The 24231-nt window shown below is 39.3% G+C and overlaps 1 long non-coding RNA gene across 2 annotated transcripts in view; it reads left to right on the top strand.

Moving 5' to 3' along the window:
* Window positions 1-23542, top strand: part of LOC110352750 (uncharacterized) — a 34041-nt gene extending 10499 nt beyond the window's left edge. For both annotated transcript variants that reach the window (XR_005267163.2, XR_002402245.4), the window contains 5 exons: window positions 4036-4138; window positions 8290-8366; window positions 10221-10421; window positions 13803-13895; window positions 13997-23542. This is a non-coding gene — a long non-coding RNA (uncharacterized lncRNA). The remainder of the gene's footprint in view (window positions 1-4035; window positions 4139-8289; window positions 8367-10220; window positions 10422-13802; window positions 13896-13996) is intronic.
* The last annotated feature ends 689 nt before the right edge of the window (window positions 23543-24231 follow it).

Below are 24231 nucleotides of genomic sequence, written 5' to 3'. Positions count from 1 at the left end.
GTATGAGATGTCAAAGAAAATGTGTTACCTTTTCTCAGCAACCTAAAACCAAAGCAACCAAAATACCAGTGAACAAAAGAGGGCTTAAAACACATCTGGCATATATATGGGTTATAGTGGGAGATGTATCAGTTCAAAGTATGTTGATTCCATTTGAAAACACTATTGTCATCTGTCATAAGACGTGTTGATAAAGCTATAGCTGTAGCTATGCATGATATCAAGGCTTAAAATAACTAGTGATGCTATAAGCTTATTGTATTGGATGGATATATAGAAGTAACATCCTGGAAAACTAACTAACGTTCTGGAAGGAAGGCAAAAAAAAAGGAGAAGATTCTTTGTGTTACATATTTTCATTTACAAATGTTAACTGGTTCATTTGAGGAGACTAGCTGTGAGCTGTGCAAGCTTCACAGTTTTGTACTACATGCTGACGCAACATCAGCTGTGTTTCCATTTTTGCTTATGAGCCTTTTGAAATTATATGTTTCCGTTTTGCAATTTGATGCAATAATGAAGAAACTCCACATTTGTACGTTATTGTATTGCCTGTTTTTATTGTAGGAAATTAATTGCTCCTTTTATTTATGTTATTAAGGGGGGAGAAAACAATTTTGCTGTATTTTATCATTTGCTGTAATAATTATCATACTAGTAATACAACGGAAGCCTTAGAAACAGAGTATATTATGTTCAAATGTCTGAACAGCTCTTAATATGCTGACACTTGTGGCTGGGGAATACTGGTGTTCAAATGTACGTCGAGAAACGTAACAACAAGTTACTAATAATATCCCTGATGAGCATAAGTTGATTTATAATTCAGAAATGAAGAGGAAAAGAATAAGTATAGTCAATGCAATAAATTATTTTCATAGAAACAGAACAATATAGTAACTAAGCTGGCCAAATACTAAATAATAATGGAGCATTGATATTGCAGAGAGTGTCAGAATCAAGTGCTACACTAACCTGAAGTACATTCCTAGATGAGATTAAAAAAAAATAGTGACCTTCTCTGAAGGGTTTATTGCTCTGAGTACCTGGAAGAAAGATACACAGGTTAGTCTGCCTTGATTTGTTTATTTTTGTCTAGAACTTGCTGGCTAGTAAGTCTGGACAAAATTCAGTTGTATGAGCTTTTTTACTGATTATATCATATCTTATTCTGTGTGCCTCTCTAAAATGACCTATGGTGTGGGTATGCCTGAGGCTAGTGAATGAGTTCATTCATCTCATTAGAATGGGTTTCTTTATACTTATGTGTGAACAGGTAAGTGCTGTAACTATTATTAATATTGCTGTGTTGGTGGGGCATGATCCTTAGAAGCAGAAAATGTATGTTCTGGAAAACTTTGAGTATTATACATCAGTTCAGGCAATGGACCAATATACCCTGAAGTCACGTAAAACAGAGGAAACATGAAAAGACTGTAACAAAAATATGTCACAATACAGAGGAGCTTCCTGTATAATTCACTTTTACATGTTAAATCCTCCATGGATTTCACAGGCTGTTTGGTACACTTCTTTCAGGTTAAAAATACCACTGAGTATAGACATAAGAATTTATCAAAACATCATTTGTTCCATATACTCCAGTAACACCCATCCCAGGTAATACTTTGGTAAAGTATTCTGCCGAAGAGATAGAGCAATGAATTCCTTCTTCCTAAAGCTTATGTCAGGTAGTCTTCTGTCTGCCTTTTCCTGCCCTGTCTAAGGTAGGTTGAAATGCTTCAACATAGGCACTTTGCCTTATTTGACTGAAGAGCCGTATACTTTTCAGCAGCTCGTGTTTTTTTCCAGATTATTCCCTTCAGAATTCATAGGGTGAAGCACAAGGTTAGGGATGAAGGTTAGCGGTTCCACCGCTGGTTCCACCCAGCTTTGCTCCATGATTCTATTTGAGGTTTCCACCAGGCACTGCTCAACATGACTTGGTGCATCACAGTGGGCCTGAGTCATGCGTCACAAACAAACCCAGCCCTTTCAGTCAATATCTACAGGTTACAGCTTAGTTGTATTCCCACTGAACAAAGATACATACTTCAAGGGCAACCATAGTTGCTCATAGCTGCTAATTTTCCTTGAAGAATGTGCTTAAGCAGTACTCTGTCCTTTTACTACCAGGAAGGTGACGTGGAAATGGCTAATGGCACAGCATGTCTGACTCTTAGGTGTACTTGCATTGCTGTATTCTCTTGACAAAATCTAAGTTCTTATCCACTGGGACAGGTGGACCTGCTGCTTCAGTAAGGAAAATGAGGGGAGGTCACAGTAGTTCCTAGGTTATGTGACAGAGGACACATACTCCAGGCAGCCATGCTGCTAGGGAGCTGCTCTTTCCCCTTCTCCTGAAAAAGGGAATTCTGCAGGACTTCGATATTCTAAAAACAAGCAAGCTGGTGAAAGAAGATCCTTTCATTGAGGCACTCTTTATCTCAGCATCTGTCTCACCTGTCCCTTCACTGAGGCATCCTTACAGGACATAATTCATTAATCAATTCCTGTCCTTCCTGCTATTTTGTAACCGGTGTTTACACGTGTCATCCCATGTCTCTGTTGTCCTTAATCCTTACTCACACCCTCCCACAACACCAATACAGTGAGATACTGCAGTGAAGGGCATGTCATCTGCATTCACAACTAAATCTATAACACACTGAACCATTTTCAAGGCTTACAAAAATGGCTGTTAGTCCATTCTCATTAACTACTGATCGCACTTTTGATCTGTTCTTGCTGCATGTTTTATTCAGGACTTCTGGTCATGCCCTCTTGTCATATCGCTGTGAGCTGTCTTTTTTGTAACTATAAGGCTGTTTAGATCTTTTTGTAAATAACACAGAGCTAAAATTGTCCTAATGAGTCTGGCATACTGGTGAAATGCCCACTCTCAGGTGTGTCTTTGATTCACAATGCTTATAATGTACTGAGTGATCTAAACCAACCGCTCTCTGTTGTGTTGTCCCCATCTCAGACCAGCTTGTGTTCTCAAATACTTGCTACAGAACATTAGATATTGGCTACTTCTACTGGACAGAAATACGTAGCAGAAAAATGCATGTCCCTAAGTTTCCCAATTCACCATAAAATTAATCTATTTTTTCTGCAAGTAAAATAAGTTCAGGCACTGCAACTCTCTCTCATAAAGTTTTCTCCAACTTGTAGAGCGAAAGCAATGAAGAATAGCAGAGAAAGGGGAATACATACAGATTGAAGTATATGTTATTGACCTAGTTTTACTGTATGTTTATCTGCATCCAAACCAATGTAATTAAGGCAACGGGATGGAGAAGGACTGAAGTAAGGTTACAGAAACAGTGGTCAAAAGGGTGTTCAATTCTAAGGACATTGCTGGAAGTATGAAAGCAGAGCAGCATGACAGGCAGGAGAAAGAGGGGATCATGCAGGCTAATATTGCAGGGACATAGGGGAAACAGTAGGCTATGCAGTCAGCAGTAAACACTGAAAGAGCAATCCTGAGCCACATTAAAAAGAAGCTGGAACTTGACATAGGCAAAACAATGGTGAGGAAGCCAAGTCTTTGAAACAATACTGGAAAATAATACTTCTGGCATTAGAGACAAGTAAGCTTTTTGCTGCTTAGTTTTAACTAGTTGTACTGCATATCACAACCTGCCTATAGATGAAAAATGCATCTCGTGCTCTTTGTGTGAATCCAATCCAAAGTGGACATTATAGCAGCATTTCCTGTATTTTGAGCAGAATAGAAGCCCTGGTTAAATGGAGTGAGAAATGCAGACATTCTCCTTACTGTAATCCTTGTGATACAAGAGGAGGAAACAGGTTTAGCACCAATTTAAACATCCCAAGACACTGCTATGGCAAGTCTGCAGTCCTGGTCAATGGGAAATTTTTGTTCATTCGATGTCATGAATTGTAGTGTACATAAGCGCAGTAAATTAAGCTCTTATGAAGTCTCCAATTAATGCAGCTTCTGTACTTATTTGTTGGAGATTGTCTCAATTTCTGATATTTCTTTTTCATCTCCATCTCTACCTGCAGTGCCTCAAGACGTCTTCTGTGCTGCTGCTTTTTCTGAGAGTCACAGCATCAGCTGGAGCCTGCTGAGACTTCCTCCAAAAGAAGCAGCAAGGAAAACTCACTGGTACGCTCTTTCGGTTACTACACTCAAATACCTGGTTCTCATCTGTTTTTCCATAAATAATTTTTAAAGCGGGGAGAGGGCACAGAAGGATGCATATGTTTATTAATTGAACTCAGATCCCACCTGGCTCAATTATAATGTGCAACCTCTGTGATGCACAACGCACTGCAACATTTTGACAGAACTCTTGTTGTCGAGGTGTTTGTCTCTAAACCAAGTAACAACATGACCTTCTCCTGTTATATCATCTGTGTGAATGCAAATTGTATTTTATCAGTGCACCAAAAATTTGAAGCTAACAAACCTTCTTTGAGCAGTGTACTGTAACTTCTTTTGCATAATTAAACCAGAACCCCCCTTCTGGACAGGTTCACTCAGCTTTGCCTTCCCTTGAGTAATACACCTTCAGACCAGTGCCTTGTTTTGATGTATTACAATGATAGACTGAAGAGTTCGTGTAATACATCATCACAGTCAGCTGTTGCTGGACGCCAAGGATTGAGAGACTGAGCCAGCTGTTTTTCTGATGTGTTCTGGTAATGCATCACTGGCCTATGGAAACTGATAATGTATTACTTCAAAATGACACTACCCAGAAAAGAAAGAGTCCAGAGGTGCAGACTCTGTATAATGAGGCATTCCAAGTACTAAACAGGGCTGCAAACTCCTGGAACAAGATGTTGGTAATAAATCAGCTTTCTATAGTATTACATTAGCAGTGTGGCTAGACGGGTATGCACAGACACTGTTGTGTGTAATCTGATTTCCAGTGCCTCTTTGTGATTCTGCTTTTGTGCAGATCAAAGATAACCCTAGCAGCAGTTTTACCTTCACTTCTCTTACAACCAAACAATTCACAATGCAAGCAACCCAGAACAAGAGACAGGGCAGAGTTACACAGTCTCAAGAAATTCAGTGAGTTGGGATTCTTCCTCAGTTTGGAGCACTGTTAGAGCCACTCAGATGCCACTCTTCCAGTAAACTGAGCCCGTCTGAGCCCATCTGAAGCAATGCCAGTGCTCCTCGCCTTTGCCCTTGACAGGAGTATTATGTCCCACAGGTGCAAAATAAGCTGGCCCAGAGGGCTGCAGTTGTGACTGACTTTTCTTGCAGGTTGACTGAAGGGGAGGAAGACTCCTTTAGCAGTCTCTTCATCCCCTCTGTTCCTTTTCCTCTGCCAAAGATTCAAGCCAAGCAATAACTGGTCCCCAGTTATTCTGAATTAAAAAAGAAAATTATTGGAACGGGTAGCAATTCTGAACATGTCTGCCTATAAAACTCTATCTCCTTGATGAAACAGGTTTGTGTATGTGTAAAAATAACATTTCCTTGAATTTACTTTTAGCCTCAGGTCCATCAGCCACTTCACTGCCTTGGCACGTATGACTGTTAATGAAGTAAGCATCAAGTTCCAGCAGAATAAAATCACTTTCACTAAACAACACTCTAGAGCTTTCTGTAACAAATGAAAATCTATCAAACTCTGCTTGTAAGAGAAAGAAGTGTAGAGACAAAATTATTTTTTAAAGCTGTGAAGTACATTTCTACCTGTAGCTCTTCCAAATACTTCTGTTTATTTTTTTGTTTCTTTTGTTGTTGTTGTCATTGTCTTTGTAGACTGCTCTATAACTTTGTATATGTAAACCTCATTATATCAATGGCAACCCTTGAAAATAAACAGATCCTGCCCTCAAACTTTACTTTCTAGTTATGGGAGGTTTAAAACAAGGGCTAAGTATATTTTCCTAAAAGTAAGTATACTGTTCTGTCCATAGTCAGACATTATAAATCATGGTACTACAAGACATTAAATATAGTTTTGTGGCATGTGATTCAGAGTCAAAAACATTCCAACCTCATTTACAAAATGGTCAATAACAGTAAAACTCATACTGCTGGCTTAAATGTAATCAAAGATTTTTGAGAGACACTTTTCCTGGCATGATTTATATTGGATCAGGTAGTTTCACAGCCTATCCTTTCACAGACACCATAAGGACAGCATAAATGTTGTGTCAAGTACTATGACTTACCCAGCAGAAGCATGGTTGTGTGCTCAGATTTCATCCCTTGGCAGCTCCCTTCATCCTCAGTACTCCAGAGAGCTGAGTATTATCAACCCCTGCCTTTTCATCTTAAAGCCAATGCTTAGCACTTTGCAAGGGCAAATTCCAGTGAGTAACATCTGTAATTTATTTCCTGCAGTTGATTGTGGGTATATAATTCCAAGTGCAAATGATCTCAGTAAACCACCAAAGATTTCTGCATTATAAAAAAGAAACACAAGATTTTTCTGTTCTTGCTTTTTTCAGACCACCTCATTTCATCCCCAAGATTATATACATGATTGGCAATCAACCTTGAAGCGTCACAGGAACATTTTACTCAGTCTTGGCTGCTTGTCTTTTATTTTATTCTTATTTTTAAGATATTTTTGCTTTTCCTTTAAACGTTCTGGCTGAAGAGTATATAGAACAAAAGATCACACATTGGGAGTTTGGCTTCCACGGGACCGGTAGCGTGTCAGGTGTACGTTCCCTCTTTGACACCATTTTGTCACAGTTAAATGATGATCATTAATATCTCCTTGAATGAGACTTCATGGAAATTGTAGCTCGGAACATGCAATCAGCTCATTTATGGTCTAACAAGTGTTGCCCTGAGACAGCAGTTGACTGACACAACCGTTTTTGTAAAATGCAACTTATCTGCTACTATTAGACACTGAGATTTGACTTTCTCTTTTCATTTTTGGCACATAACAAATGTTCCAGCTCTATTCTATGCATGGATAATCACAAAATTTGTATTTTACTCTTGTTACAAACTTGGACAATAAGACAAGTTTCTAATCGAAATAATTGTTTAAGATTATTACAGTGATAATTATTGCACTGATAATAACGCATTTCAGCTGACAATACATTAGCTCCATATGGAGATAAACTGAAAGGCCAATGGATTTATCATGATAACAAAATGGAATACTGTTAACTGTGACTGTAATTTTTCCATCCATGCGCAAAGAAATCTCCCATTGATTCATTGTCTCTTGACTGAGTGCTAGTAAGAGTTTCCTCTCCATATACATATATAACCAGATTGAATCCTAAATTAGTTTGATATCTTTGTTGTTGTTATTATGCAATTGTCTAAACAAGTACAAAAAGTGTGTACCTTAGCACTGTAAGAGTACGGCTTCTGGCTTTGAAAATGCCTTTAAAAAATAACAAACTGCAAGACAAGTAAGGAATAAAAAAAAATGTGCATCTATTAGGATTTTACAGGATAGATAAATAAATGGGAGCAACAAGTCTTTACATAATGACTATTTCCTGTATGCAGGAACCCAGAAGAGATGGCTGTATGTCCATGAGATGGCTCTGTGTCCATGATCTTCCACTGTTAAACTGAAGTCTTTGCTACTGGTGTTGCAAACTTTGGCTAATACAGCTCCAGCCTTTGAGTATCATTTTGGGCTGTATCAACTAATGTCTTTTATCCCTGAGTTTTACTCTCATTCTGAAAAGTATCCAAGGACACTTGGTCAAAAGAAGGATTTTTCACAGTGATACGTTTTTGTAGGGAGGCAAATGTACAGAACTGAATTGTTAAAAATCTTCAGCCAAACTGTCTTCAAAGAGCTTTGCATCAGACCATAAGCTTTTCCTTAGCAGACCAAAAACTGTTAAAAAAAAAAAAAAAAAAAAAAAAAACTTAAGGTTTTGTTTAGTTCATCTGATTCACCTCTTTCCTGAGGTTTTAAACTATGTTTATCCCTGTGCTGTTTTTCTTACTTATCTTTAGACCATATCTTTTTTAACAATTAAATAATCCAGATCAAGAACACTATAAAATTCTTCGGACATTTTGAAAATTGTCATGGACGTTTATTTGCTAAAAAGTACATTTGACACCACAAGACTAACATTAATATGCAAATCAGTGGACTATAAAATTCGTTTTGGTGTGCCTCCAGGGCTGTATTTTTATAAATACAGAAACATAATTATGCATCCTCCAGAGAACTAAAAATAATTATACAAATTTATAACAAAGCCCAAGGCAGTGTCTCCTTTTAACTGTCTGTTTTTAATATCATTTAAATCTTGTTAAAACTTAATTACCAATTCTCTTCTGTAATAATTTAGGTGGAAGATCGGAAGATCTGAGGTCTAAGCTTGCTGTTTGAGAGAGAGAACTTCATCAGAGAAACAAAGACACCAAGGTACAGATTGACAAAACAGGACAGTGCACATAAAAGCTTGGTAAAGGAAATGCCACTGTAGATGACGATGAACAGAATATACATATATCTATTAACATCCACATGAAGTGAAACTGAGCTGATGTCTTTTATGATGGTAATATGTGTACACCTAAATATACATATACACAAATACGTGTATGTATATGTGGTAATTTATTCATTCATACTGATGTAGCTCAAACTGGTATCCACCCAGAGGGTACTCAAGGGACCAGTGCTTTCATTCTCAATCCCTGTTCCCCAGCTGTTCTCAGTCTGGAAGGTGATGGCTGCTGGGGGCAGCTGTAAAAGTGAGTAGCTCTAAATTCAAAGCTGGCCTGGCCACAAAGTTTAGACAATATTTGGAGTGGGCACATTTAATGTTTTTCTACTGTTTGAATGCTAATAGATCCATGCGTATTTTTAAGGCTACATTTCAGAACAAGATAATCTCTTATCCATAGCTGTTAGAAACAGGTATAGTGGCAACTGTATGTTTGAATTAGAGGCATGAGGTCAGGGGGGAGGGCCTTGGCTTTGTACCTCCCGTAAAGCGCCTGGTAAGCAACGTACAGCAAATGTTGCATAGTCAAACCTATTTCTTTAGACTGATTTACTGAAGATTCTCCACCCATACTGTTGTATCTGTCTGTCCAAAGACCCCAGCAATGTCATCTCTCTTTGCATTGAAGGTAAAGCACAGAGTAGAGCATATGGCTTCTGTGCCCGCAGGTTTGCCTTTGCTGCCAAGATGAGGAATCTAGAAAATAATCTAGGGTAGCTTCTTGACTTCCTCCATCAGCGATAAAGACCCCATCAACATGGAGACTGCTGCCTCGGGTCTTGTCTTTGTGTCATGTTTGCCAGCCAGTGTTTAGTAACAAGTGTCGCTGTCTGGTCCTCTGCTTTGAGCTAGAGCACATTTCTGTTAGCCTCCACATCCAACTGAAAGCAGCTTTGCGTTGATTTAATTCACCCTTTTTAGTATGACCATACTCACAATGAAGGATGTGCATCCAAACTTCCAGCTATTGCACAATTTCCACTGGGCATAAATTCAAGTGATTTGGCAGGGTGTCTGGTTGGGAACCAATTCTGCTTCATTCTATCCAGCGCATGCATTCCTTTTGATTGAAATGCCAGACGTTTGTTAGAATTACTGATGCTGGTGACAGCCATCTTCATAGCACTTCTCTGTGCTTTCAGATTGTGTATTCATTGAGTGTTAATGGAAATAAGAGATGCAAAATATTAGAGAATGCAGTATGTTACAGATTTCACATCCTTGCCTTATTGAATTAACAAATAACCTGTTCATTTGCAAATATACAAATTCATCCTATTTGTGACTGACACTTTGTATGCCTCAATTTTTTCTAAAGTGATAACACTTAAATTTTAGGATGTCAAAATTATGTTTTTATTTAACCACATAGACTACTCGCGAATCTTGTAGCTTTCCTGTAGGAGTGGTATCCTTCAGAGGTAGAAGTATGGAATATATAATAAGCTTATTTAATTTGTAAAACCTTGAAATTTAAATCAAGTGTTAAATAGGCTGTCATTTGCACCTGTGCAATTGAATTTGAAGTTGAGGGGTTTCCTGAGCTGGACTAGGTTGTAAATAGGTTGGTTTTATTGGGCTGTAAATACATTTGCTTCCAGTCATTGTTTGCCATGCAGCATGACCACAGTAGGTGTGAAAATGCAGGTGTGAAACTTTCCAGGGTGTTGCTAGTCAGGCAGAAATTGCAGGAACAAGAACAGGAACAAGAGTCTGAACATGACCTTGTCTAAACTGACTCTGCTCTTAATTTGATTTTTTTTCCACAGGTTGTGAGTTCTGGATCTATACTTTTTACAACTGAGCTTTGTAGTCTTGTCAGGCTTCAGGGAAACCTGACAGAATTGAGAACTGCCCTGAATCTACTCGTGTTGTAACCAATGTGACACAGCAGCATGGGGCCTTGTGAGGCCAGGGAGAAAAGTCCAGAGGACTGAGGCTGCAAAACTGCAAAGATGTACCTGGAGAAGGTAATTGAAAAATTGGTGTGAGCACATTTAAGAAATCTGATTTATTTGAACAGTCCAAATAAATGAGATTTTATTGCTAGGCATAGGTTTTCTCGTGATATTTCAAGAAAATACCAAAGATCACAGAAATGGCAGGAGCTTGTAACATTCCAAAAATGTTCTCAAGCTAATTGCAATCCCCTTTGCCACTTTATTTCTGCAAAATGTGACATATTTAAACATTGCCAAAGAATATGCTTCTTAAATGTCAGTAAGTTTTTAGGAAACATAAAGACTGCAAGATGTATGACAAGAACTAAGATTCCCCAGATGAGTGCCATAGAAAATCTTTCTTCTAAGAAGCCTGAGAAATTTCAGTCTGGTATATACTATTAATGCAATTCTGTGGCAGCTCTTGAGGGCTGTCATTATCAGACTTGTTCCAACTGGACAATGTCAGACAACCCCAGGCAGGCAGTCATAGGAGGAAGCACTAACACCTAGCCAGCATGTACACTGTTCTTGCTGTGCCTTGGAGGCTACAATTCACAAATAATGTCCATGTGTGAAAGGGGAAAAAAAAAAAGCTCCTGTTTGCTCTGCTTGAGGCTTGGGAAATATTAACTTTCAGCATTCTGCTGAGCAGCGGGTGACAGCGGTGCTGACATCCCAAAGAGGTAGGTAGTGGGAGGTGTGCAGCATGCCTGTTTACATTGCCTTATCTCCTTCATGCTGGATTCCTCTGTGGCACATTCAGTCCATTTGTCACCAAGAAATAAGATATAGTGACCAAGAGGAAGTTGCTTCAAGGGAAGGATTAATTTCATACCATGTAAGAAAGATGGCTATTGATACTGCATGAGGGGAACACTTATCATGTTGATGAATTTCATGTAGCTGATAGTGTCAGGCACAAAAAGTTTAGTTTCAGCATTGCGTCCTTTGCAGCTCTTAAAGCTCTGAGGTCCAATTGGATGGCATGGGTAGGTGGAATCCTACCTACTCTGTATCAGGTCCCACTCCTCAGTCAGTCTGTAGTAGCTCTGATGAGATACAAATTAGAGTAAGGCCCCAAAGCCTTACAGTTTATATATGTATGTCAATAACTGCTAATTGTGGAGAGAAAAGGGGTTCTTTTTCAATTAATGCTAATTGGATCTTTAACATACGGGCACTAAATTTCCTGGAAGATAAATGATGTTCTTTATGCCCCACATCCCTGAAGGGGAAAGTGCAAATGTTTCCAGAAGTTTTCCTGGGAGGAAAAATACTGTGCATTTCTTTTCTAATTGCCAGCAGTGGTGTAACTGCACAACCCCTGCAGACTGGTTAGGCTGAGAACAAGACTAGATGATGCACTGGATGCCTTCAGGTGGGTAAAGGAACAGTGAGTAGTGTTCTGACAGTCCTCAGCAGCAACACTGCAGTCATAGTATAGCAGACTTACAATGTCAAGGCTGTGTTCCAGCCTCCAGTCTCCACTCTCTTCTCCAGTTATGCACTGCCTAGCCCAGGTTATCTAAAGGTAAATGGCTGAAAAGTCTAAATAAAGAGAGTTCAAAATACATGTCAGGGGAAAAACAAACAAACACCTTCCTGTTACACTATACTACAGAATTTAGTGCTGACTTAAGAAGCAAACATGACAGCTGTGCCTCTTTACTTTGGGAACTTGTGAAGGACAGAGCAGTTACAAAAATATGATTGACAATTCTGAGGTGAAGAATATACTGATACTACACACTTTGCAGATTGCTCTATCCCCCTTGATTCAGTGGAAAATAAGTTTTGTGATACTGGTCCTTACTGGTTTAAAATTGAGACTTAGGCTTGGGGGAACCCAAATTTAGGTTTCAGCCTCTCCAGACTGGAAATTTATTCATGGCCATACAAAGTAACATCATTCTGAACTTAAAGGTGAAATAACTGGCCTTCTTAGCTGACTGTTCTGTAACAAAACTGGTGAAAGTCTTAAAGGGGTGTGAGCTTTTCAGCTCTTGGTCTTACATGCTGAAAACATCTTTCTGCAGGATTCCCATGTGTGAAGCCAAGGCATGCCAGGAAACCCTGTATGAATATCGTATCTTGACTACCGCATATGTGGAGTTTTAGTTTATTAGGTTATTAATCATTAATAGTTTTGTACTCAGTTCTAGCACGGGGATTAGTCACAACAGTACTTGGAAGACACACTTTGATCCATTGATCAGATAATAAAAGAAGAAATATCAAGTTGTTAGTTAAATTAATGATTGACCTACTGGAGTTAATGCCCCATTTAGATTAAAAATTTAAAAGTTACATTTCTGCAAAGTAATGAATCTGAACTATTTTGTTACTTTGGTTTCTTACTGATCTGTTCCAGAAAAACAACAGTCCCTGGTGAATAAAAGAAATAAATTATTGCATGTTTCAAGTGGAGTTCCTGTTAGTAAATCAGTCATTAGCCCAATTAAATAATGTTCATCTCCAGAGATGAAATGCTTCCCATATCCTGGAAGAGCTAGAATATCCCCAGGATCACAGACATTTAAAACTATGATTGCAAAACACATTATTGAGATGTACAATATTTGCATAGTTTGCATGCACAATGAAAGCTTTGTGTTATTTTTCTTTATGAGGCTGTAGCTAGCAAATTGCTAGATTACCCAGAAGACTTGTTGAGATCAGAGAACAAGCCTGCATAAGAAGGTCATGCCTAATACTAAAAATACCCAGCACTGTGGGCTTAAAAAAGCAGCATTATCCATTTGAAAATAGCAATAGGAGCCATGGGAAAATAGTATCCTGCAGTCCATCGGAACATGCTGATGTTAGTGAGAGTTGATCATGCAAAATAAAGGCCAGAATTGAGTATTACATGATATATATTGGCAGTTTTAATGAGGTAAAACTGTAATATACCCTCAGGTAATTCTTTAAATTTTGTAATTCTTTTTCTTTTAACAAATATTACAAATCATGAAATATGCAAAACTGTGTTTTGCTTTCTATGTGAGTTCTTTTATTTCATTTTCTTCATATTAATGCATATTTAAGTTTCAGCAGTTAAACTTCTGTGTACTGTACTTAGGGAATATCATACAGTATACTACTACAGTATACAGTCATACAGTATACTACTGTATGAGGAAGATATGGAAAAAGTAGTGGGAGGCAGTTTATTGGTAAAGACCTGTATTTTCAGGTCACAAGGAACTTCAGTGAAGGGAAAGTTTGGAAAGAAGAACAGATAAGTGACAGAAGAACTATGCCAGTTAATGTTTTGAATGGTTAATGGAAGTGGATTTGAACCATCTTTTACCACTGCTGGTATTTTGTGAATAAGAATTTCTGCTAAGTGCCCTTGAATAGTCCTCTTACGTTTGTCATTAAATTCTATTTTGCTTCCCTTTGTAGCTGTAATGTGAACATAATACTGTCATCTTGCCTTCTCCAAATATTGAATACAGAAGAGAAAATGCTTTTCCACACTGAGCCACAACTTCACAGGCTGGTATTTTTTTTTGGCGCATATTCAAATGTCTACAAGCTTCAAACTTGATTATATGATTAGTAAATCTAATAAATTTCTTTTTTTTTTTTTTCTGTAGGTAGATGAATTTCTCCAAAAGCATATTAATTTTGATAAGGAATACATTATTGTTAAAACTGTAAAATTATCTCAGTGACCCAGAGTTCAGTTCAAAGTTTGTGCAAGCAAAATTTCACCTGCTGCTGGACACAGTGCTTGGGTTATTAACATCATTAGAGTGCAGCAGGTAGGAGTTAAACTGGTATAAATTTCTTCAGCTTTAGATTTAATTTTTTTTTCTTCTTTCAGCTCTTCTTTTGTTAATGCAAAGAACTCACTTTAAGCTTATAGCCATTAAAAGGTACCAAAGAAAAAATGCAACAGATGTCACAAATTATTCTTATACTGTGAGACTGGGTTGTGTATTAGGTCTGTGCTTCATTTGGAGGGTTCTGACCTTCCAAAAATAGCTCAGCAGAATGGTGTCTGCACAGGGACCCAGAAGGGCTGATGTTAATCCTGGTTCTCTCACTGATCTGCAGGGTGACCTTGCACAATCTGTGTGCCATTTTCCTTCTTGCTAAAATGAAAATAATAATACTTACAGCCTTTGCAAAGCACTTTCAGAGCAGAGCATATGAATCGATAACATCTTCTTAAGTATGTGAAATAGCAGAGGAAATTCTTCCCACTTGCATTAGTGCACTTTCAGCATTTAGAAATGTGAAATTATAAAGATTATTGCATGGGAGGATGAAGCTCAGAAGTGTTCCCCTAATCAATAAGTTGCCAACTGGAATGCAAAGGAAAACAGCACTAAGGTAATGTACCACTTCGTGTAATAAAGAAAGAATAAAATATGTGTTTTCAATGTGAGTATGGTGGCTACCAGTGCAGTCACACTGTATTGCAATGCTGACTTGCTTGCTTGTGCTGGTGTGGAATGGTATAAAATGTATAAACAGTCTGAAATCCCTACATTCATTTTAGTAGGAAATCATTTAGATTTTCTGGAGAGACCTGTCAGTATAGACAGAATAGGAGAGCTGGAATGTTTTGGCCATGTGTGCTTGCCTTGTTCTGCATATGGGGACTTCTTTTCCTTTGTAGCCTCCTCTTGTGCAAATCCAGCATGGGTCATCTTGGCACAGTGTGGTTTACAAGGATGGCAGTAGGTCTGATACTCTGCTTTTCTCTGTATGGCTGCTGACCATCTGCAGAATCTTTTTGTGGTCCAGACAAGTGAACAAATTGTGCCTGAGTAGTGTACCTAACTTGTATAATGTCTCTCAGGATTCTGTAACAGGTACTGCACAGGCACAGCATCATCTACTGTGCAGTTTAGGTGAGTCCTAAATAAAATATTTTAAGCCATCTGTTTAATTGCATTAAAAATACCCTGATGATCTTGCACTGTCTGAATGGTCTCCAGGAAACTATTTGGCTAAAGCAATTTCTCCTTGGCAATGTTTAACTAATTCACTATGTTTGCACTGTGAATTACAGCAGGTCCTCATACCTTTTGTTAGTACTCCATGTACCAGAGCCCTGCTTCCTACTACTGGGCTCACAGTTGCCTAGTTCCTTCTGCTTTCTCACCACTGCCTGCCAAGCTCTTCATGAAAGTGCAGACTTTGGGACCAGCACATGAGAGAAGGAGCTGGGCAGGAAAATCCATCCCTCTTCTTTCCCAGACAATCTTTGAGCTTCAGGCCTGGACAAGGAGGAAAGCTTGTGCCAGTTACTGCCTGTACACTCTGGCTTGGTGCCCACCATAAATCACTTGTCAGCCAAAGGACCAAAGTCTCCTCTACCAGCAGAGAATGGTGAGATGTTGTCTTGGGAGTCCAGCTGGAGCAGTTTAACAAATCTTCACTTCCACCTGCCTCTTCCATCACCTCAGCTGGCAGCTTCTACTGTCCCTCATCTGAGACCCTGTACCAGGGCACAAGCACTTAAAAACACTGCTTGGAAATGATCTGAAAGAGCAACAGCGGGTGCTTGTGACTTCTCTAGTGGGTGGTAAGAATGATGAACTCTGGAAAATATGCACGGTTGCTACTGGTCATGTTTGGGGGGCGCAAGTGGATTCTTGCAGGAGGTGCCAATATTGATGTCCTTCTCTCTTTCTCTAACAGAGACTCATTTTCTTCCCTTTATTTGAGTATTAAAACTTCAGTAAGCAAGACCCCAGTCTTATTCCCACCCCACCATCAGGATCTCTCTCCTTCTCCCTTACAGCTGAAGTTGTGGCATGGGTCAGAAACTACTTTGTGCCTTGCAAGGGCAGACCCCCAGAAATCTGTGTGCCAGCTGAGATCCTGTAGCCCTATTCCAAGGTGGCCTTCTCAGATAGACAGAAGTACCTTCCAGGTCCAGGTGTCTCAGGAGCTGTGGGGCATTCGGCAGGGCAATGGGTGAACAGGGAAATGTCCCTTAGGAGAGGACTGATCTTAGCCACCACCAGGACATTCCTTGTAAGGCTGCTGTGGAGGCACAGGGCATGGCCCAGCAGCTGCCTGTGCCAGCTCCTCTAAATGAGGAGCCTGCAACTCCTTGGCTCTGTGCTCTGCAGGCACAGGAGGCAGTGTTGGCCATTTGCTCTCCATGCCTGGTTTGGTCACCCCTTTGCCTTTCTGCTGGGAAAGAGGCATTGGGAACACAGGAGAGAAAGGCTCCCAATGATACAGATAAGCACTGAAGACTTGGGGCCTTGCTTTGATTTGTCATTAAGAATAAATTAAAGCCAGTCTTCTAATAGATGTTGAAGTTGGTCTGTCATGAAGATTGCTTGAATATTCCATCCCTTACTCATGGACGAGAGTCAGTGGGTAGTTTGTACTGAGATCCAGCCCCACCCTTTCTATTCAGAAGTTCCCCTTACAGTTCAGCTAAACTGACTGAATGTCTCCCAAAACTCTCTGTAAGTATCTAAAAATCTGGACTGCAAATATTGGGTTAGCGTGGGCCATACTGTTAGATTATCTCAGCATAAACTAAAACAAGATTGTAATGTTTATCCATTTTGCTTGATAAAAGCATAAAAGAAAATTTGCCGTTGGGTGTGGTACAGTGTTTATGATTAAATGCTTTATTCATACTTGTATGTCAATCTATTAGCGTGCTGTTAATTCAAATGTTACTATGATGTATTTTATCGCCATTAGCACATTTATCACAGGTAGATGTGAAACTTAGACAAAGGTGTACATTCTCATTAATGATGAGCAGCCTATTCATCTTACTAGAGTGTAATTAATGTTAGTTATAATACTTAATTTTTCACTGTTTGTCATGGTGCATATTTAGCATTTCTTCTGTCCTTTATCAATCTGCTCTCCTATCATATGAGCACATCAAAAAGATATATGTAAGTCTCTGACCTGTTTTGATGCCTAATTTTTATACTGTTCCAAGAACTGGAATATTTTTGTTCTTACACGGTATCCAGTACAGTTAGTTAAAAAACAGACTGTATCATGTTGTTCACTGTTCTGGGTTAGTGTTGTTTTTTTTTTTCATTAAAAACATAACAACCAAACAATGAACTAAATTAGGGATGCAATGAAGACACTGAGGATCACTTGATGCAGTATTGTGCTGTGCTTGTGTGAGGTTTTAATGGTCCCAATTTTTCTCCTGGATTTTCAGTTACATTTTTCATACTACTAAGAATGTTAGTACTACTAAACTTGTTGTGTAAACAATACATCTATGAAAAAAGTGCAAGTGTGGTGTATCTGAAAAGTATACATTATTAGCTAAAAATGTGTTAGAACAGTTTATTGTTATACATAGCTTTGTGAATAATGCTGCTAGCAGTCATAGAGTCAAACTACAGTCAGTGGTGCAAGACCAGAAGAAGTTATGGCTGATGTGTCACACAGCAGGTGGAAAACACACTGTGAAGAGTTAGGTAAAAGGGTGTGACAAATGAATACATCCTTGGATTTGCTCCCCGGAATACCAATAAATATAGGTGTGCTGGAATCCTAGAAGTCCATACTTACGTATGGGACCCAAGAATAACGCAACCGCCTCGGATGAACCCTGGGCACCAAAGCAGTTTTATTTCTTGCTCATCCAAAATTCCCATTAAGCTGGACTCATACTTCATGTAATACTTGGGAAAATGTATTGGGAAAAAATATTTGAACTAGGTCAACCAAGTGTTTCAGGTTTAGCATTCTGTGAAAGCAGAATTTTTCTCCAAAATTTTAAAGAACTCTCTATGAGAGAAAACACGCCTATTCCTATTCATTAATTCATTTTCTTAAATGGCAGACTTTACATTTCTAAGCTCTTCTGATAATAATCAAGGTTAGAGGAATTAGCCATTATTTTCTGTGAGTTTATCTCTTTTGTAACTACTGTTTGACACAGCCTACTCTTCATGCCAGACATGAGGCTGACCACTTCGCATCTACACCATAATTAAATAGGTCTTAAACTTCCATTCAAGTCAACGAGGGCTCACCATTGCTGCTGAGAAACTTGGAGCTATTAGAAAAAGCTTAGAATACTTTTTGGTATGCCTTGGATTAATCATTATTTCCTTCTCACCCACCATGAGTGAAGTATAATGCATCTAAACACAGAGATTTAGCATATTTCAGTATGAAAAGTCAATTTGTACACAATCACAAGTAGTTATAATTGTAGATTAGTAGTAAACTAAGAACAAAAATACCAAGCTAGGTTTAGGCATTTTAAACTAAACGATAGTTGAAGGTGCTCCACAGTCCCTCAAGTACAATAATAACCTGTAATGTGAACAGGATTGAGCAAATTTTTCCATGGTACCAAAGCAATACTCCACAATGAGTTTTATTTCTACAACTGCACTAAAATCTTTTCATTAAAAAAGAAACTCCTTCCTTTGAATTCTCTGTTGCAAAAAAAGACCAGGACATTTTCCATAATATAGCAATACTCCTGAAACAACAGGCTCTGCAATTCTCTTTCTTCCACCTCTCCCCGAGTCACTTGAACATAGGGAATTGCTTAAATAGAAATATTATAAAACTGCAAACTTGAGCTTATGTCAATTTTAATTGATAGAGAAAAAATACAAAGACATGATGAAGTTGCCTTTGCCCTTTACAGCATTACAAAGTTGGTTATAAAAACAAGCTGTAAAATGCACCAAAAAGGTGAGCATTTCGCTCCATTTTGATTTGGCCATTTCGCTTTCAAAAGGAATTTATAAGAACACCCGGGAACAATGAGCATTTGAACTTAAAATGATCCAGGTTTATTTTTACTCCAAAAGAAGAAGTCTCAATAGAGTTATTGATTTTCTACCATTCATCCAATATTGCACAGAAAATGGACCTGACCTTGCAATCCCTAACGGAGACAAGGAAGCAGTCATTACAGTCATGGGTTACCATTGATTTTAGTGGGATTACTTGCATAAGTAAGGGTTTTCAGGGTATGACCTTTTGTCCCATTAGCAGTAAGACGAAGCGTATGTGGTTGTGAGTTCCACTCAGTTCAGAAGGATGCAGTTTACCTTCCTGTTGTATCTCCTATGATTTTATTCCTGTGCAGTTATTCTACATTATTTTTGTTTTCTGACTGACAGAGCTTCATCGTGTTGTGAAGAGTCCCTGTCCTCCTTCCATCTAGAGCAATTTTTTACTGTATCATGCAATGTCATTCTGAGCTCTGAACTAATCCTTGCTCTTATGCCTCTTTCTTCCTCTGGTTCCATTTTCTATAACAAAAGATCCATTTTGGACTAGAAACTGTATCTTGCTATATTTTTTAATTCATTGGTACATTTTTCAACTCTCTATGGCCAAATGAGAATGAGACATTTTGCAGTAAACAGAGTAGTGGACAGAAAGCAGGTTCACACTGCCACGGGGTAATTTATGTGGACCCTCAAAGACAGATGGAGATATCACATATTGTTCACGGGGAATCGCTGCCAGTCAGGCCTACAATCCAATTCTGAACCAAAACAAGTTTCTCCCTAAATCTGGGGAGGCATCTCATGCCCTACAGCTACTGTAGCAATGCATCTCCAGAACCTCGCTGCTAAGACGGATAAAAACCTCCTAGTTGTGAATCGGAATACATTCACAACTAGCTCATGCACGTTTGTTCTTATGAAGGCCTTATCCTTTAAGTCAAACAGATCTTCTCCCTCTTCAAAGTTTGCTCACAGACGTGGCTGTAGTAGGGAGTCACATCTCCTCTCTGCCCTCATGTTGTTGCATTACACGTGAGGAGGGCGGAGGAAAGGCGTGCCAGAAACTGAGCGACTGCATGGTTGTGCAATGCCTTGCACAGTTGCCTTGTCATGATTCAGGGCTCTATAGGCTGACTTTTCTCCAGCAGTGAATAATAATGACCCTCCAGAGTATGGTGCCTGCTTTATTCTGGACAGATGCCATTAATCCAGTCAATTTTCATTGAGTTGCAAAGCTTTAGTACAAGAATACTAGCAATTGATTATTTTTGTCAGTGGTATTTTCAAAGAAATGAAGTAATGAAATGTACAGTATATTTCAGTTTGCAATGATCATTCTGATGTTCCATTTGCAATGGAAATGAGCATATAACATATTCATGTGTACAGATAAGGAAAATGACAAACATTAACAACCCTTGTTCTATTCATTTATAATATTCAGGGGAAAAAAAAAAAAATCCTTCCATTCCATAGTTTTTAGTTTTGTTTCAGCTGCACAATGCAAAACAACAAATACAAATTAATGGATAAAATGTTTAATTACTTTCTAAGTTTTGCCTGAAAATGACTATAATCTAAACCACAAATTCTTTGTAAATCTATCTACTAAAAATAGATAATTCAATGCCAATTTTATTTTATCTTTGTATATTGCCTTATATGTATATCAAAGATAAAATTGCCTGTGAAATCAAATAAACCTGTGTGTGTACACTTACATTCTTGTGACCAAGCAGCCTTTGATGTGCAGCTCTCAGTCTGTTTAAGCAGACTGCAGTGTTTGCCTTATCAGTGTCAGTCAGTTTCTGCACAATTTAATCACCACTAAAAAGAAATGTTTTGCTCTTACGGATATAAAGCAGTGTGCTGAGGATAAATCAGTGCAGCTCGCCTTCCTTAAAATTTGCGATACAACCTGATGCTGCAGCTCTTTTCTCCTCTCATCTCAATGGGATGCTAGCCTAACAATCGCAATTTTAAGATGGGGAAATTGTTGGTTTTTTTTTGAGTAGAAATAAATTGCCCTGCTGGTATCTTTTCATGAGTTACTGTTATGGTACATTGGGCCTGGTGTTCACAGCTTATGATACCTGGGTTTAAAGGATCAGAGTGAGAGAATACTTGGAGAAAGAAGAGCAGGACCATCTAAATTCTAGATGGTCCAAGCAGGTTGAAGCAGTTCAGCAGTAGACATCCCAGCAACCTCCAAAGAGGCTTATTGTGCATCTACCTTCCTGGTGCAACACCATCTCCTGCAAGAGGCCCGGAGGAATTATTCTCTCTGACAGTGAAGGTTGCCTTTTATTCCTCTTTTGTCGAGGTATCTAGAGAGATTGGGCTTGCAGTTGCTGAACAGAAAAGGAAAATAATACCTGCTTTTCTGTTATCTGCAGCTGATGGGAGCAAGAGAGGAAAGCTCATTCACTTGCTGCTGCCCAGGGCTCAGAGAGGAGGCTGCTGCCAGGGGAAAGGCGAGAGCAGGCACTGCTGCTCCCTGCTCTGTGGATTCGCAGGGAGGCCCACGGGCAAGGCCAATCTGTGCATGGCCTCTCCGTGCTGCTGACCTGATCCCAGGCACTAAAAAACTCACAGAACAGGGAGAAAATGAGCTGCCCCACAGGAGCGGGGATTTGAGGGGAGCTTGGTTCACCATGCTCCTGGCCACACTGCCCCGGGCACCCGCTGGCCCCTGTCCAGCTCTGTGAATGCGGCCGCTCTACCACAGTGCCACAGGGGAAATGCCTGGTTGGGCACTGCCTGTTGTGACCCTGAACACATCAATCGCATCACCCATCTTGCAGGTTCACGCTGCCACGGGGTAATTTATGTGGGCCCTCAAAGACAGATGGAGACATCACATATTGATCATGGGGAATCACTGCCAGTCAGGCTTTCTGTTGGCTCCCATCTCTGTGATGTGTTTTAAAAAATATTGTGTGATTCAAAATTATACCTGTAAAACCTACAAGTAGAAAATTACTGTGTGCATTTATCTTTAATAACAACTTTGTGCATATTTATAGTACTAGTTTAGTTGAATGTGTTATACTAGTTTATTTCCCAGTCTGTTTTAAATGATATTATTCATTAGTAGTCATGAAGTGGTATGACATTTTTATGTTGCTTGTTTGTAACAAAGGTTCTTAATACCTTTTCATAATGAAAGGGGATAAATGCTCACATAGAATATGTGAAATTGTGCTTGTATGAGCACAGAGCCTTGTCTTAGGGTATTAAATTAACATTTGGTGCTGCTCTGTTTTGTATGCTTTTGTAGCAACTGTTTCAGCTAGAAATCACTATAATATACCTGTATTCTGGTTCCTCAATTCATACAGCATTTAGGTCCTGCCAATACTGTGTCTTATAAATATAAATATGCAATTTAATTTAATTTTAAGCATGCAACACATTATTTTCCTTCTAATTAAAGTATGATATTGCAATATGGTAGCTACCTAGGGCAAACGGGACACATCACATTGCCAAACCGAAGGGAATGCAGATGAAGGCTGGCAGCAGGCAGGGGCCAGCCCTTGGAGCCCACGTCATGGTGGCTCTGGTGTCTGTGGGCTGGCCCCAGCTCTGCTGGAGCAAGGACCCAGTGCCTGTGGATGCCCACACCCTGCTGTCTCCTCGCCCTTCCATTCCAGCGTGAGGCAGCTGGAGGAGTGTGACTGCTGCTCGATTTCCTGCTGCCCGGCTGTGTGCTGAAGTTGGCTGACATGCAGCAAAACTCAGAGAGTTCTGTGAAGGAGGGGATGGCTGGTGGCAGCTCTGGGGGCTCCTATCGCGTGCTCTCGGAGCAGAACAAAACAACACAAGTCGGCCTTCTGCATAATGACTCAAAAAACTGTTAATGGCCATCTTCAGTAACGTAGCAACAGCCAAACCTTTGAAAAGAGGAAGTTTTCATTGAGAAAGCGTTTCATTTTAAACATTGAAATTTGGTATAGTGTAGAGGATGAAATAAGTTTTGAAAGGAAGCTGATGATTAAGAAGAAATGCAGTGGGCATTTAATAAATGGAGGAACCGCAAGATAATTAACTGGCATGCATAAAGATTCATGCTTTATACCAAAATTTTAATTTTGCACATAAATGTGCCTGATGTAGGCAGCATTTAATCACCTAGCTGACAGGAGTAACTACTTTCATTTAACCTTGACTGAAGATCATGAATTCTAACAGGTTTAATTGGATACATCATTTAACAGAATGAACAGAGCAAATTTTTCTCAATTCATAGGTTCTGATTGACATGCACCAGCAATAAGGCGTTGCACAATTAAAGCTGATCTGTATTCCTGGCCTGGGCAGCAATTGCCATAGTGATGTGACACTGTTTGATCACTGTGGCACTGAAACTATACTGAATTTCCCCTTGTTTTGAAAAGGGCAATGCTTTAAAAAAAGAGAGAGAGAGAAAGAGATTTTGGCACTTTTTTTTTTTTTTTTTTTTTTTTTTTTTTTTTTTTTTTTTTTTTTTTACATTAATCACATTTATATGCACAAACTGTAAGGGAAGGAACTTGTCTTGTTATCAGTAACACGAGGGAAAGAAGGAAAAATGGTATCTTCTTTTTTCCGTTTAGCACATTATTTACAGAAAGTCAAAAATGTGACTAGGCAAATGGGTTGTAGCACATTAAGGACCTGATTGTTCTGGGTTTCCATCCGAGCAGGGAGTGGTGCTGCGGCTTGGCCCCCATAACCTTGCCCAAAACCACTGCACACCACAGCCGCCTTGCCAGATGAGAAGGGGGGCTGAGGCGGGGTGCTCATATTGCAAATGAGGTAGAAAAAGATGAAAGGCAAGAAGTGGTACCCAACGGTGAGCTGCGTACCTTTCCTGGCATGCAGCATTTCCTATGATAAAACCTTGAACTACTCAGGGAGGCGCTGGCAGCTTTGTTCCCCAGGCGCAGCTCCTGTCCAGCCACACTCTGCTGCCTCTGGCAGCTTCCTTGGGTCATGTTTTTGCCCTGTGTGAACTGGAATTGTTCTTCCACTGTTTAACCACAAATATATGTTTTTTTTATCTCTCTTGTCCACTTATATTTCATTTCAGATACCTCCTCTTTATTTCACTCTTTTACAAGAAGAAAAGT

The sequence above is a fragment of the Anas platyrhynchos genome, chromosome 7, assembly GCF_047663525.1.
Source record: "Anas platyrhynchos isolate ZD024472 breed Pekin duck chromosome 7, IASCAAS_PekinDuck_T2T, whole genome shotgun sequence".
Lineage (NCBI taxonomy): Eukaryota > Metazoa > Chordata > Aves > Anseriformes > Anatidae > Anas > Anas platyrhynchos.
Note: the sequence above shows the minus strand (reverse complement) of the source record. Positions and strands in the feature narration are given on the sequence as shown.